Source organism: Rhinolophus hipposideros, assembly GCF_964194185.1.
Source record: "Rhinolophus hipposideros genome assembly, chromosome: 1".
NCBI lineage: Eukaryota > Metazoa > Chordata > Mammalia > Chiroptera > Rhinolophidae > Rhinolophus > Rhinolophus hipposideros.
In genome coordinates this window covers 68,721,109-68,737,996 of record NC_138047.1, presented here as the reverse complement: position 1 = coordinate 68,737,996, position 16,888 = coordinate 68,721,109, and the positions used below count along the sequence as shown (strand labels likewise).

The 16,888-nt window shown below is 32.1% G+C and overlaps 1 protein-coding gene across 2 annotated transcripts in view; it reads right to left on the bottom strand.

Annotated features, from left to right (window-relative positions):
• The window catches only part of GRID2 (glutamate ionotropic receptor delta type subunit 2), a 1,327,346-nt gene that overhangs the window by 758,322 nt on the left and 552,136 nt on the right, over window positions 1–16,888 (bottom strand). The window contains exon 1 of one of the 2 annotated variants that reach the window (XM_081037561.1): window positions 741–756. The exons of the other annotated variant lie outside the window; for it this stretch is intronic. The gene's annotated coding sequence lies outside the window, so the exon portion shown is untranslated. Of the gene's footprint in view, window positions 1–740; window positions 757–16,888 lie in introns of those variants that run through there. 2 annotated transcript variants of the gene reach the window in all.

The window sequence follows — 16,888 nt, the reverse complement described above, 5'->3', positions numbered from 1 at the left end:
AAAAGCTGTCAGAAAACTAGGGTGCCTCCAAAGAAAAGTGACTAAAGAGTTAACCCGTTCATTTTAGAATAGAGAAAAACAATATTTAGGTTTTTATAATAGGAAAAGGAAATATTGAAAGTGACTAGGAATAATATCTTTGAAACCGTAATCAATATAAATGACTTGAATGTGGACTTCCCAAGGAATTCTCAAAATAGAATACAGGAGCATCCCATAATTGAAATACAATTAGGTACTATTTAAAAAAAAAAAAAAGGGAAGAAGAAGAAGATGAAATCAGTCCAGTTTACCCAGAAGGCAATGTGTTTCTGGGATACATTACTTCAAATGATGTCAAAATTATAAAGCTTAATTACAATGTCAAAGGTTTATATAAGTAACAGAAAGTAGAGTCAAAATCAAGGACCAACTTTTGATACAAATGTTTAGAAGACAAACACACCTACTGCAATGCTTGCCTGGTGTCACTATCAGAGGAAACATGCGAGAAAGAATTATCAATGACTAATCCTGTTTCTTCTGGTAAGCAGGAAAATTGCTCAAGTCCTAGTTGTGCAACTTATGAAGCATCAGGGGAATGGAATAATATTAACTAATAATATAAACTGGACTGAAAAAATAATGTATCTGTCTAAGTCAATACTTCTTTATACTTTGATCTTTCTATTCAAACAAAAGCACTCGTAGGATTCTACTACATCACCTTAGTACATGAATCCTCCATAATTTACACTGACCTTGCTAGTGGAAACATATTCTTTGTTGTTTTTGTCCAAGATTTACTTTGCTCTGTCAGTTGAAGAATCGATTCAGGTCAGGGAGAAAATCTCCAAACACCTATTGTGAGCCAACAGGCAAAAATTAGACCACCTGGTGTGTGAATGCCAGAGGACAAAATAGTTTTTGCTTTTTCAGAAAACTCAGTAGAAAGTGTAATGCAGAATAAGTCTGTCAAAGTAAATGATTAGTTTCCCAAACATGTGCAGCTGGTCAGAGAAGCAAAAACAGAACACATCCAAAAGCTAAACTTGGCTATATCTTTATTGACTTGTCTTCTTTTTCTTTCTCAGATAGGCATATAAAAATAGGAATTTATTTTGCCCTAAACATACTCTGCCATTCCCTCTGTGAGAATAGCTAAAGACAAATGGGTTAGAAGAGGGAGATGGCCAATTGCTGTTTCAGCATCAGGGTGTTTACCTGAAGTTGACTGATCTCATTAGATCCTGAAGAGTATTAGATAGAAAAATCTGTAGAAAATGGTTCCTCTTCACCTCATGCTCATGGACACGGCAAAAAACAAACCTTGGTTCACAACTATACTAACTTCAGTTCACTTGCAGTATTTTAAATGGTAGGAGGTTTCTGAAGAGTTTCCACCTCCCTAGGCAGAGATATTTGATCTCATAGAGTTCTCAGAAGATTGTGCCAGGGACAGAAAGGTTACCAAATCCTACCTGAAAGAATCCATCACTTCCAAAGTAGATCATTGCTAAAGCAATTACTTTTTCTATTTTTTACCATCTCTTATCTCAGCGGGGTCACATTTAGCTCTCTATCTGAACTCTGCCAATTCTACCGCTGGAAGAGAGCCAATCATAAACTAAATTTTAGTCACCTCTGAAGTTGTAGAGGCCATTTTAGCTTCTCATTCAGTAATATTTTTGTAAAATGATATACTCTATTTCATTTTTAAATTTGTCCGTAATATTTAGATAAATGTTCAGTAATTAAAAATTAAAGAATTCGTTCTGTTTAATCTATCCCATTCAAAAGATTTGTTATTCCATAAATCTCCTCTATCTCTCTGGTTCTCTCTCTCTGATTCTCTCTTTCTCTCTTCTCTCTCTCTCTCTCTCTCTCTCTCTGTCACACACACACACACACCATTACTGTCTTTCTCTGACTGTATAACAACGATCCCTCCAGATCCTTTTCAGCAGTCCTTATAGGTGGTCCTCTCACATTGTCACACCCTCACAGGACTGATATTGCTATCCTACTGAAAAAAAGCAATCAAGGTCAAACAAACACTTACACACACACATCACATTTAGTAATGTGTTGTTTGGAATGAATGTGGTTCTTCCTGAAAAAAATACATATGCATACATAAACATATATTTTTCTATATATATAAAAAATCTCTTATTAGTTACAGATTAGAAAATGAAGTCACTTACTTTACAGATGGTTCATATACACATAGAATAAGTGACAGGATGGATATGAATGTTAAATGCTGCAGATTTCATTTTCATGTTATATTTCCCTTTGTGTTCTCAAATGTTTTATTAACTTATCGAGTTTCAATTTGCAAATAAGATAAAATTGATTTGGGAAACTGTAAAGTAAATACACATGCTGATACAAATTACAATGTGTTCTATTGCCTTAAAAATTAAGAGCATTAATTCTAGGTAATATAACATTTATATATCATATTCTAGACCACATATGGACTGTAGTTTTTCTTAACCATTAAACTATGCACCGATTCTGGATTTGAGAAGTGAATTTAAACAAACCTTTCTTTAGTACATAAAGAGTAGAAGGGTACAAAAGAGGGCGGGAGGGAGGGAGGAAGAGGAAGATAGAGGCAGAGAGAGAGAGAGAGAGAGAGAGAGAGAGAGAGAGAGAGAGAGAGAGAGAGAGAGAGAGATAGTTCTTATGTACTAACATCAGCTATAGCAATCATACATATATTTGCTTTACACTTCCAGTTTTAAAATGGGAGAATAGCATAAAATAGTAATATTTGCAGAATCTTAGTAACTATTTTCCTGGTTTTATGTAATATATTATACTCATGAAAACTATTGCTATGTTTTAAACTGAAGAAAAAAAAACAATTAACCTAAAAGCACATTAAAAACGGAGTATCACAAACAGAGTTACAAAACTACAAAATAAAACTACATTGACATATTATGATTTTACCAAATTGGTAAAAATATAAATAAAATGAAAACAGGTAATAATAATTTACCAGTGTGCTGTAGAATATACATTCTCACTCTAGGTAGGAACATTAGTTTTTACATGATTTATTTATAAAAAAAATTTTTGCAGTCATAAATGTATTTAACACTAACTCAGCAATCCCACTCTCAGGAAACAAATTTAATGAAACGCCCAACAATAGAGGCGTGCTTAATTTATGTCACATTTATATGATGTAATTTTGTTTGGACATTAAAAAATCATGTTTCAGAGCATGTTTGATAAAATGGAAAATGCTGATTATATAAATGTTAAACAATTTTTTACAAAAGGTAATTAAACTGAGAAAAGCATGAGCTTCATTTTATTATACTGGAAGTAATCAACCAAAAATATAGCTCATCAGATAAAATTGCAAAAGGTTGTTGATAAATATAATGTGGAAAGTAGCTTTTCTAATGCACCTTTTTAGTTTTAGTAATGTTAACTATATCGTACACACAGACTACACACACACCCTGAAGGATATATGAAGGCTATATATGTTCTTGAAGCATTTTTTTCATTAATTGAAATCAATTCTCAGAAAGTAGACATTTGTTCATGCAATCTAACTTATCTTAAAAATCATAAGATATACTCAGTTATTGAAAAAAATGTAAATCTGACATGTTCGTTTATTAATAATACAAACACTTTAATAATGTAGCTTTACTATTCCATAGGGAAATGTCATGTTATTGCTCTACAGAATAGTAAACTAGCAATTCTAATTTTATTTCTGCCATTGTTATACACTTTATGATCACTAGGGGAGGAACACCTTTATTTTGTTTAAAATACTATCTCTGGTAAATATTTGTTTCATATTAGTACACAAAAACTCATAAATATTGGGCTTACATGTAGAAACCACAAATGCTGACAAAGAGGATAGGGGCCATTTTTATTTCTGCGTTGTTCTTTTTTTTTTTTTTTTTTCTTTTTGTATAATCCCTACAGTATTTGCAACAATTAGCTGAAGGCTAATGCTTATGTGCACTTTGACTCATTTTACCAGAGAGTGAAACCACGAATCACAGAATCACATAAATACACCCAATTTTCTGCTATGTCCTCCTCAAATATCTTTTTCTGCTATTGAATACTTATTTAAAATATTAAAGTGTCACAGTTACATAAGGCAATGCTTTCAGACACTACTGACACATTTGGACTTTCTCTAAATCCCCCTATCTCTCACAAGCAGGATGTTTGAGCTACTCTAGGTGATGGTTCTCCTAGCACAGTCCTCAGATCAGCAGGATCAGAGTCATCTGGGAGCTTAATAAAAATGGAAATCAACAGGCTCCATACAGACCTATTCAATAAAAAATGTATATATATAGGTAATGCTGAAACTTGTATGTTGCCAAGTCCTTCAGGTCATTCTGCTGAATTCTAAATTTTGAGAACACAGCTCTAAGGTATAGAAACTGGGATTTTCTATGTGCACCTCACGTATGGTCTTTCCTTTTCAGAAAGCAGTTTATATATTGGGGATGAGAGGGTATTCATGGATACAATGAGCTAATGTCAATATTACTGAGTAGTACATCATAGAATTTGCATAGTACAAACAAAGCACTGGAATTTATAATGGAAACAACAGGTGCCACTAGAATTTCTTTTTGAAAAGAGAGTGTTTAGTAAATTACTTGGATAAGCTATTTGAGAAGAAGACAAAATCCTGAGAATATATTCAGAAAGAGACAAAAAAAGATATGGATAAAATAATCCATATAAAAATATAAAACAATTTAGCTGTGGGATAGGTAATAGAGGCATGGGTAATGAGAATGCTGTCTAAGTAATAGAAAGAACTAATCAAATCATCACATAATAGAAATAAAAAGTCAAGTGACTTTTGGGAACAAGTATATGTTGCAATAAGAATAAATTGCTTTCAGGACTTGCCATATTCCAAAACTTCAATAAAATCTAGTCATATACCCAAATGCCATGTGTAAGTGAATTGTGTTAAAAAAAAAAAAAACACAAAAAAAAAACTTTTTATTGAAGACGATGGACTGAGAAAACGTAATTATTTTCTCTCCTCTGAGAAACATACTGTGATAGCAAAGGCATTTTTAAAAGCTGTATGCCACGGAAAAGAAGAAAACAAATGGTAACTCATCAGCAAACTAGACATTTCAACAAATTTCTATAAGGCAGTTGGAAAGTTATTGACTCATGAAGCACAATGAAGGTAGTTGCAGCAAAAAAATAAAATAAAATAAAATATGGAGAGCATGGATGTTGAGGGGGCACAAATCTTTCCTAAAATAATCTTCAGAGGGTTGGGAAGGAGACTTGATGAATAAAGGATAGCAGGCAGTAAAAAGGCTATAGCAGTGAGTTCAGACCCTCTGTTTCAAAACAAAAACAAAACAGGATTTGTTCTTTACATATGGTCTAGGACGAATTGGAGCAGTTCACATGGATCTTGGTGCTCCTTAATAAAACCCTCTTTTCAATGACCATTAGTAGTTCTTTAGCTTACTGGAATAGAGAAAATGGAAGGTAAACCTGTGAGAAGAAAAATAGAATATCATTTCCCAGAGTCGAAGAGTTACAGTATTCATTGGCTGTATAATCCAAAGAATAATAATTGAAAAACTCAAATATCTAGTCACATTTTTGGTTGATCTTTAGAACAGCAAAAATTATTGAGTTCATCCTCAACTTCTCCAATTAACAAACCTAGGTCATTTACAAAAACACAATAGCATGGTTGTTATTCTCATAAGTAATGTTTAATTCCATGGAAAATAGAACAGTGCCTTCAAAGTTTAGAGAGAAAATAACTTTAAACCCATACAATTCATACTACACTAAACTATAAATTATGGATGAAGGTAGAATAAAGTGATGTTCACATACACAAATACTCAAAATTATATCTCACATTCATCATCATATAGGAAATTAGTTTAGGATGTATGCCAGCGATAGAATAAAATTAGAAAACACGTTTAATGAATGAAGGGTTTAACAGGAAATTTTAAACTCTAATTTCAAGTTTAGATAATCACAAACTTTTTCAACTAGTCCCCACTGATTAGTGAAATAGAATAATAAATGTAAACAAAAGCAATTATTCACAGTTTAATAGTCAATGAATAGAGAGGCATATTTCGAAGAGAAATTCTTTAAGTACTTGAATCTCATGTATGCATATTTTATATCAATGCATTATAAGCTGCAAAATAACAGTATATTCCAAAGGGTAAATTGTGTATGTTTTACATTCCGATTAGTTCAATGACACAATCATTTACAAGTAAAGTAACTGACAAAGCTTATGTATTGATATAGATAAAATATCAAATGAATTACATCAGAAAGACTGACAATATCACCCCCAGTATTCCTGACACCAGAGCTAGGGTGATTATTATACTGTGCTTTAGACATCTCTATTTAAAAGAGATTTGGAGACAGAAATAATAGGTAGTGCTGCGGAAATAATTATTTCTCTTATGGAAAATAATCCAAAGGGATTTGAAGATGAACTTATGGATAAGCGATCTTCTGAAATGTCTGGGAAACAAAACCAGAGAAATTGACAAAGAAGTGATTTAAGTGATGAGACAAATTCTCAATAAAAAACACACTGAGAATCTTCACAAGTTATTATCAAACCAAATCTAGTAAAATATGAAAAGGATCATATACCATGATCACATAAGAGTTACTCCAACAATGCAAGGGTGGTTTGATATACAAAATCAATCAATGTAGTACACCACATTAATAAAATGAAGTAAAAAAATAAAACAGAATTTATTTTCAATCGAGGCAGACAAAGCAACTTACAAAAATCTAACAACTTTCTATCATAAAAACACTTAGAAATCTGAGACCAGAAAAAATGTCCTTCACTATCATAAAAGGCATTTATAAAAACCCTCAGCTACCATCATACTTAATGGTGAAAAACTGAAAGCTTTCCTTTTAGATGAGAAGCAAGACAAGTATGTGTACTTTTGTCACTGTGATTTAACATTGTACTAGAAGTTCTAGCTAGAGTAATTAGGCAAGAAAGAGAAATAGAATCCATCACATTGGAAAGAAAGAAGTAAAAATACATTCACAGATGACATAATACTATGTATAGAAAATTATAAAGAATCAAAAAATAATTAGAGCTAATAAAGTCGGTAAAGTTGCATGGAGCAAGATCAAAACACAAGAATCAGTTTTGTTTCTACACACCTGAGATGAACAATCCAAACAGTAAATTGAGAAAATAATCTCATTTATAAAATCATGAAAAAACTCACTTTGGAATAAATTTAACTAAGGATGTGCAAGACTTGTGCAGTGAAAAGTACAAAATATTTCAAAAAAAGTTTTAAAAAGACCTACGTAATATATGGAAAGACACCCAATGTTCATGGATGTGAAGAACTAATATTAATATGGCAACAATATAAAAGGCAATCTAGAGACTCAACACAATCCTTATCAAAATCACCAAATCTCTTTTGCAAAAATGTGAAAGCTAATATGAAGACCCATATGGAATGCAAGGGGCCCCAAACAAAATAATCTTGGGGGAAAAAAAAAAGGAGGATCCATACTTCCTGAATTTAAAACTTATTACAAAGCATGAGTAATCAAGATAATGTAGTATCAGCACAAGGATGAACACAGGGATCAATGGAATACAATTGAGAGTCTAAAAATAAACCCAAATGTCTAAGATCAAGTGATAGTCAGCAAAGGTGCCAAGACCATTTGATAAGTCCAAGAAAATCTCTTAAACAAATGGTCCCATTTAAATGGATATCCACATGTAAAAGAATGAAGGTGGACCCCTACCTCACACCATATAAATATAAACTCATAATCAGCAGAAGGTGTTCATAAAAGAAGTAAAACTATAAAACTTTTAGAAGAAAATATAGGGAAAAAATCTTCATGACCTTTGATTTCACAACGGTTTCTTAGATGTGACACCAAAAACATGAGCAACAAAAGAAAAACAGATGAGTTGGACTGTATTAAAGTTAAAGTATTTTATGTATCAAATGATACTATCAATAAAATGAAAGACAACCCACAAAATGAAAGAAAATATTTCCAAATCATACATCTGATGAAAGTCTCCTATGCTGAATGTATAGAGAAACTTGGCAACTCAACAACAAAGAGACAATATTAAAATAGGCAAAGGGCTTGAGTAGACATATCTCCAAATGAGATATACAAGTCATCAGCAAAAACAACAAAAGATGCTCAATACCTTTCATCATTACGGAAAGGCAAAGTAAAGCAACATGAGATACCGCTATTCACATCCACTAGAATAGCTATTAAAAAAAATAAAAAGAAAAGAAAAGAAAAGAAAGAAAGAGAAGGAAAACATAATTGTTTGGGTAAATTTCAGTGAAGACTGGGGATTCTTAAAAATGAGTAATTCAAAACATTATAGCTTCGAAGGTTTATGAATAATCTTGACCAGAGGCAGAAAAGTGGATAAGGCAGTATCCTACAAAATGTGATTAATTTTCCAAACCCATAAGATGTAAAACACTAGTAACCCTACTGGTTTATGTAGGGTTGTAAAGTACAGGGGTAGGGTGATTATAATGTGTTAATGCAGGTTCACCAATTTTAACAAATATACCCCTCTGATGGGGAATGTTGATAATGGGAGAATATTAATGCGTGGGAACAGGAGGTATATGAGAAATCTTTATCCTGTTTGCTTTATTTTCTTGTAAACCTAAAACTACTTAAAAAATAGTCTATTGTTTTTTAAATCTCGTAATTCAAGATATGACAACACTATGAAATTAAGACCTTTGAAACAACAAACAAAAGACCTACAATGTCAGTTTTGAAGTTTGTTAGAAAAAGAGGAAGTAATTATCTCCAAAAGTTTAAAAATCACAATCTACTAATTTTACATTATCAAGTACTAGATAGTAGTTTCATGTAAACTTTTTCATGAAAAAGTTTGGGAATGGGAAAATTTGTTGCTCATCTTTCTTTGGGGATTTTTTTTTTTTTTTGCTTTGTTATAAATCTCTGAAAATAATATAAATAAACATGACCCTTAACTTTATTATTAAATAAAAATGCAGTATAAATAATATTTATAAACATGATTCATATCTATAAACAAATGTCAGATGATCCTTAGTGTAAAATATTTCTATTTTTAAACTATGCAAATGTTCAATCAATTTGTAATGCAATGAAGCCTCAGGTGCTTATTAATTACCTAAACTCTTATGCAAACAGAACATATTGGTATCAAAAGTATTTCGTAATGATTCATTGTGAAGATCACAACAAAGTCACAATCTGAAGGAGATAAAAGAGATTGCACAGTGAATTTTATAATTTAAAAAGTGATTTTTTGTGTGTACCATATCTCATTGCAGATTTTTTCCCCGGAATTCATTTAACTTTCTCAAGTAGGAAAAACAAACAAACACACAAACAACAACAACAAATTCAGGCGTCAAGGCTTTTTTTAAAAAAATAAAATTGCCATCTAGTCATTCTTTACTAATATTAAAATTTAAATTTAAAACTTGCTTTGTAAATATACACCCATCACTTTTAGAAATTGTAAAGTACATATTGTATGAGGTTCTGTATAGAATACATAAATGTCTCTATTATATTATATATCATTTCCCTCCTAATTTCAGACCTACCGCCCTTTCATATACAAAGTTAATCTAAAATGACATACAACACTTTCTGAGGAAATAGCAGCCCCTTTAAGTATAACCAAAGATAAATTACTTAGAAAATGGCAAAGAAGAGAAAGGAAAATTTTTGTTTTATATTTACTGTAGTACTTAATAGATTAAATCATTCTAACTTTGAGCCACAAGTTTGATAGCATTTTATAGAGACCAAGTAGAGGAAAAACTTATGGAACTACTAAGAAACTTTCTAACAGACAGAAATAAACTGGGACAATTGCAGCTATACAGCTTCAACTATATGTTCCAGTCTCACAGCATTACTTACCATTCTGAAGCATACAAAACACATATTCTCCACCACAAACTGAATCTTTGAAGTCTTATATCCTATCAACTTCTTGGAAGTAGCTTCAATGTAGCCCACCAAAGTTCAAATATATTTCTCTCTTTTTGTACAGTTTGTGAAGAATATAATTCTAAATAACTAATTTAACCAATCAAAAACATTGATTAAACACAATAATTTTTACAATATAAATAAATCAGTGGTCAGTGTGTATTCTGTATTAAGCTTAATAACATAAGCTTTTAATATAAGCTTATAACATATTCTGTATTAAGCTTTATAACATAACATCTTATAACATTTAAAAAATTATGCCAGATTTGAATTGGAACACACACAGACACACACATACATTTTTCACAGTGATTAAGACATGGAAACAACTGAAGTGTCCTTTGATAGATAATTGGATAAAGAAAATGTGGTACATACATACAATAGAATATTACTCAGAATAAGAAAAGAAGAAACACTGCCATTTGTAGCAACATGGATGGATCTTGAGATTATCATGCTAAGTGAAATAAGTCAGACAGCAAAAATCGGGAACCATATAATTTCACTCATATGTGGGATATAAAACTGAAATCAACAAATGAACCAGACTAACAAACAAACAAAAACATACACACAGACAACAATTTAGTGGTTACCAGAAGGTAATGGGTAAGGGGGAGGTAGAAGAGGGAAAAGGGGGTCAAATGCATGGTGAGGGAAGGAAGGAGAACTGACTCTGGGTGGTGAACACACAATGCAATATATAGATGATGATGTTATAAAATTGTGCACTTGTAACCTATATAATTTTACTAACCAATGTCACCCCAATAAATTTAATAAAAATAGATTAAAAATAAATAAAATAAATCACTAATTTGTAACAAAAGCAAGAAGTAATTTTTCTGTTTTGTTTTCGGGGGGTTATAATATTTTACCTATAGTATTTGTATACTCGATATGTACTCCTATGTACCACATCTTCTTTATCCAATCATCTATCGAAGGACACTTTGGTTATTTCCATGTCTTGGTCACTGAATAATGCTGCAATGACTATGGTAGAAACGAGATCCGGCAGTAAGTTCGCGAAGTCATCCTCGAAAAAGTGCGACATACTTCATTGCTGAATATCCCTATGGACACCTTCGAAGTACTCCACTTGGGAGGCTATGCACCTAACAATGCCAGTACCTTGTCTACCCTTAAAGCAATTTTGGAACTATTTTTCTGGAATGGCCATCAGAGCTGTTGTCCTATTACCCTTGATGTCCTGAATATCATCAAAATGTATTTCTTTCAACATTTCCTTTATCTTTAGGTAAAGAAAGAAGTCATTGGGGGCCAGATCAGGTGAGTAGGGAGGGTATGCCGATACAGTTATTTGTTTACTGGCTAAAAATTCCCTCACAGACAGTGCCGTGTGAGCTGGTGCATTGCATGATGCAAGAGCCATGAATTGTTGGCAAAATTTTAGGTCATCTAACTTTTTCATGCAGCCTTTTTAGCACTTCCAAATAGCAAACTTGGTTAACTGTCCAGCTGGTACAAATTCATAAAAAATAATCCTCTGATATCAAAAAAAGTTAACCACATTGTTGTAACAAGTTCGTGAACTTAATTGTCAGACCTTCACATATCTTTACCAATATTTTCTTTTTTTGCAGATATTTTTGATGGATACTCAGAAGAGGGATTTCTGGGTTATATGGTATTCTATTCTTAATTTTTTGAGGCACCTCCATACTGTTAATGCATTATTTATTACGAAAGACTTAGTTTTCTTCAAACCAAAAGCTCAGTGTATGTGAAAGGGACAAAAGGGGAGCAAAACCCAAAATATAAAGAAAGGAAGTAATGAAATAGGATACCAAAGAATTTTTATAAATCTTCATTCAAAAAAAGGCTTTTTAGAAAAGGAATCTGAAGAGACAGTTCAATTCATTCACAAATAAGATTAATATGTACTACTTCATTAAAAAAAGAAGTGTTCTTTAAAGCTGATACTTCTGTAGCTCCTTTAAAGAGTAAGGTTTTATACAGAGTAAGACTCAAAGTGTTTTTAATGACTTTTACAAAAATAGCATATGTTGATCATATTGATTTAATATTCAAAATTAAGCCTAAGCCAAACAAATAGATTCAGCACAATGCCTATGTAGAAGGTATAATTTAACTTGAACTCTATTGGGTAAAGGGGGTAGACTGTGGTTTATTGCTATTAGATGGTAAAATTGAAACATTACCATACATTGCCCAGATGATTCTCCAAAATTAACTGCTTTTAATGCTTTGCATTTTGAATCACTATACACACCTTAGGAGAATTTTGTAAATCACAAAATCATTAAGAAACTTTATCAGCTTGAAATGAAAAACATCTCTTATCTGGTATGTCGTTTTGTTCATTTTAGTGTGAAATCAGAAAAATGATCAGACCTTTAATTCAGTGGCTAATTACCTACTAAAGCTAAATATTGCTTTCCAATTCTTTGCCACAAATACTATTCCTTTAATTAAATCCCAAGACTCTATCTCAAGTAAATGTTAGATAGGAGAATTTACATAAATTCAATAAAGGCAAGAAAATTTAGAGATATATTAAACTGCAGAACATTGGCCCAGCATATTTTCTGCAAATTTTGTAGTTACATTTTATTCCCCTGTGCTTAACGTTTTATGTATGAGAACAGAAATATACATGGGAAACTTAATTAATATATCTAACAGATGATTTCTGAGTTGACCAAATTCTCTTAAATATTCACCTCTAAAAAGAAAAAAAATGAGTTAAATATTCTAAATCGAAGATGATATGATAATTGCATTAATGGATGCACATAATTCAATCCTCCTCTTTTTATTCTTTAGATAAGTTTCCATTTTTAGTTCCCTGTTGCTGACGTGATCCACTCATATAGCTATGGTTAATGTGAATTGTGGTCTTCATACTATATCTCCATAGGTTCTGTCAAGAGACGATACTTTGTGATTTCTCATGCTTCTGCATGTCTTGCAAGCAAAGCACTGATTTACTTTTTCTTCTGGACTACCTTTCCAAGTGTGTGTAAAAAACAACAATGGAAGGTAGAAATAGTATTTCTTTCCGGAACAAAGGGCAGGCGTGCTAACTGTGTGACACAATAAAGGTAGTGTGTCTCTTCATAGCCAAGGGTAAGCATGTTTACTGACCATTATAAAAGATTTATGTCTGTAGGGTCACAGTTCGTTTCCTGGAATGTAAGAAAGTTGTACACAGGTATCACCTGGTGCTTTGTGTGCTTCCTTGTGGAATTTAGAGGTTGGGAAATCATACAAGAAGTTACTGATACTCTGGCTGTGAGTCCAAATAATAAAGTTCTTTGTCTGTGCCCCACGAGTCTCCTATCATCTGCCAGCCTTCATGAAACTGGCAGGCTAAGTTGTAAGCTAGCAAGTAGGATAAAACCTCAAACTCTTCACAATTCTTGACAGGTTCCCCAAACAATTCAGATAGGGGTCATACTCTATGGATTTCTCTTTTGATTTGACACTTCTATTGAAATATAGAAAATGCAAGGCATAGGATAATTTCTGACCATGAACTTGGACTGTGTTGATTTATATCCAAGTTCATGAAATGAGTAAGGTACTTTAAAGACATTATCTCATTTTATTATTTCAAAAGCCCTATAAAGTAGGTATTATATTTTCTGGGAGGGGGTTGATGGGATATAGGCAATACAAAACCATCAAAATTCATTGTGTAAATAACTTTATTGTAGAAAATGTCTTTTAAGTTAGCAATCATCCATTTACTACTTCATTCAATAGGCCCTTTTCAGGATTTATACTGGATGTCTTTGGTAATATGATACATTATATACCAAATTTATGGGCCTTGTTTAGAAATAATTACAAGTAAAAGACTATGTGAAAGCTCTTACAGAAACAGGTAATTGCCATGATGAACTACTACCACTTTCTCTTGTCAATAATGGGTCACTCTTCATTCTACCTCCAGATTAACAAGGCAAATAGGTCGCCATTATAAAACAGGAGCTTTTATAGGTATGAAAAATGTTACTTAACATCTGTATAATTGCAGAATATCTACATTTTGAGCCATGAATTAACATTCTTCAAATATTCATTAAGAAGAGAAAAAATAACTGCATTTTTGTTATAGTTATTTTGTTTCGTGGGAACATCAATCATTTCTAATTTACTTGCACCAAAAAACCCCAGGGGCATAATTAATCTACATCATTGGAAAGTGTTTTAGAAATGTCACTTAATAAAATACAGCCTTTTAACATTGTCATAACAATCTGAAATATTAAAATCTTATTTATTTCCCTTGTTCATAATTAAATACACTCTCAGATAACAGTTGCTGTTGTAACTCTAATTCTGGAGTAAGGAAAATATCTACATTATTCACAGTGATGTCATGGGCACACACAAATGATGGGGCTTTTTGAAGTTGATATCTAAAACTATCTGGAGACCCTTTGAACCTGTGCTAGTGAAATTAATGAAATAAAAACAATGTCATAATTTGAATGAAGAAAGTTTGAAGGTGTCCATGAGTGAGTGAAGAAAAACATCAGTCAAAACAGAAAGCAGATGTTTCCCAAACTAAAATAAAAGATCAATTCCTAAGATGTTACTATCAAATATAAGTTTGAACACATTTCAAGTGGATGCACAGGTAGGAATTTCAAGTTAATATATGTTGGTTTCTTAACCTATATTTGAATAATTTAATTCCATTCCTAGATACCACACACACACACACACACACACACACACACACACACACACATTATTTGCAAAGATTTTACCTGTATAAATATCATGTTTATAGCTATTTGCTCTAGTTTACATTGCACAGCTATATGTAAATATCACAAATAAGATAATGTTACACACCCATTTTTTACTTTATGCTTGTTTGTGGATAAAGGACATTACGTTCTTTTAAAAAAATGTCAGTTGCTCTGAAGACATAGTCAGGCTTCTTTACTTCAGGGCTTTCTTTTTCAATTTATTTTTCCATGTACTGAGCTAATATGTTGCCAAATGCCTCCAGAGATCTCTTATAAAGTTTCTCAACATGAGTGACACCTCTAATTTCTGAAGTGATTCTCTTTAACCTTGACACAGAAATCTCAGCATTACAGTTTACTTTTTTAAAGTCCCCTGGTGGAGCGTGGTGGAGTGGAAGGAGGGAGAAAGATAGGGATAGACATAGAGATAAAAATAGAGATGACAGAGATACAGGGAGAGAGAGAGAGAGAGAGAGAGAGAGAGAGAGAGAGAGAGAGAGAGAGAGAGAGAGAGAGAGAGAGAATATGAATCATGTATCTAGGTTAAAAAACAAATCAAATTTTGCTCAAAGTAACTTTAATTTTGAACTCATTTCTTTATTTTAGGATGGCTTATACAGACAATTCTTTACCAATAGGTATAGAATTTTAACTTACTTTACATAGAGACATGCTTATTGTGTTTATTCAGCACCCTTAGTATTAATTCTGCATCCTTAGTAAACTAAAAGCATATATTAAATGTGTAGAAAGACTCCTGTCTAAAAGAAAGGGCTCCTTATATTTCAGGGAAAGGCTGTTCTAAATGAGCGATCTCAGATACAGGAAAAATGAAATCCGTTAAGCAGCTCAGAAACAACACAGAATGTGGAATGCCATCTTCACTTAGAAGCTTCCACACTAAGATGATTAAGCAACAACAAAGGATCTTATTTCAGAGTTGTGATAATACATGCAAAAATGTGCTGTAGTAAACCATACAAAGCATTCTAATCAGTGTTAAAAGAATGGCTAGGAAAGAGGGTAGGTGAAGAATGTCTTACATTCTTTAGAATCTCAGAGATGCATGGTTTAGAGATGGTATACTTTGCCATTTTTTTCCCCTCTCTGCTATAATGCCATGAGTGTAGCTAGGAAAGAAGAACCTCATGCAAGAAACAGGATGGTATGGACATAACCTTCAAAATCCAGTGCTCTAAGTAAGGCTTGTCCATGTTATAGTGTTTTGGAAGGCAAAATAAAATGTGTATAAAAACGAGGTACTTTCCCTTTTTCAACACACGCTAGATTTAAAAAAAATTGTAACACTTTCTTCCATACCCAAAGTAAAATCAGCCTGCTATCATTCTAGCCAACTGGATAACTTCATTTTAGTGTTGCAGTCACCTTAATGCTGTTGCACAAGTGCTCATTAACTGCTTCACTGCCAAATATCCAAGTGGCTGGCCATGCTCACAGATCATCCACTATTTTTGTATTGCCAAAGTTGTATGTGTATAATGGATTCAACTCTCCAGCTGTCCTAGGGTATTTTTTGCTACTTTATGTTTTACCATTTTTATTGGCTTTATAACAGAAAAAAAATACAGAAGAAAAAAAATCAGTGTTCTAAATTATCTGTAAGGAATAAAGTAATGATTTCTTAAATGATTTTGAATTAAACATAATATTAGCAGAATTTACTTAAATGTTTATCTTTATGAAAAGTCTGATGCTGATTTGTTTACAATTAAAAATAACAGCAAAAAACAAAAGCAATATTTTAAAAATTCTGGATGAAACATCCATCTATAAAATTTTCTGAAAATACATTTGATACTGAAAAGTACCAGGGGTGCCAAAAAAATGTATACACCTGATTTGTATTCAGCTTTTGTTAAGGGTATATATTGAGTACTACAATTTTAATACAGTTTTTTCCTTTCTTAAAATGTGTATACATTTTTTGGCACCCTCTGTATATACAATTATCAGAATAAAGGTGTTAGTTTTTAACTAACAAAAATAGACCCAAACTTATAAACATCACTGATAACCTATTCTGTAATTTCATGATATATTAAATATAGCTAATT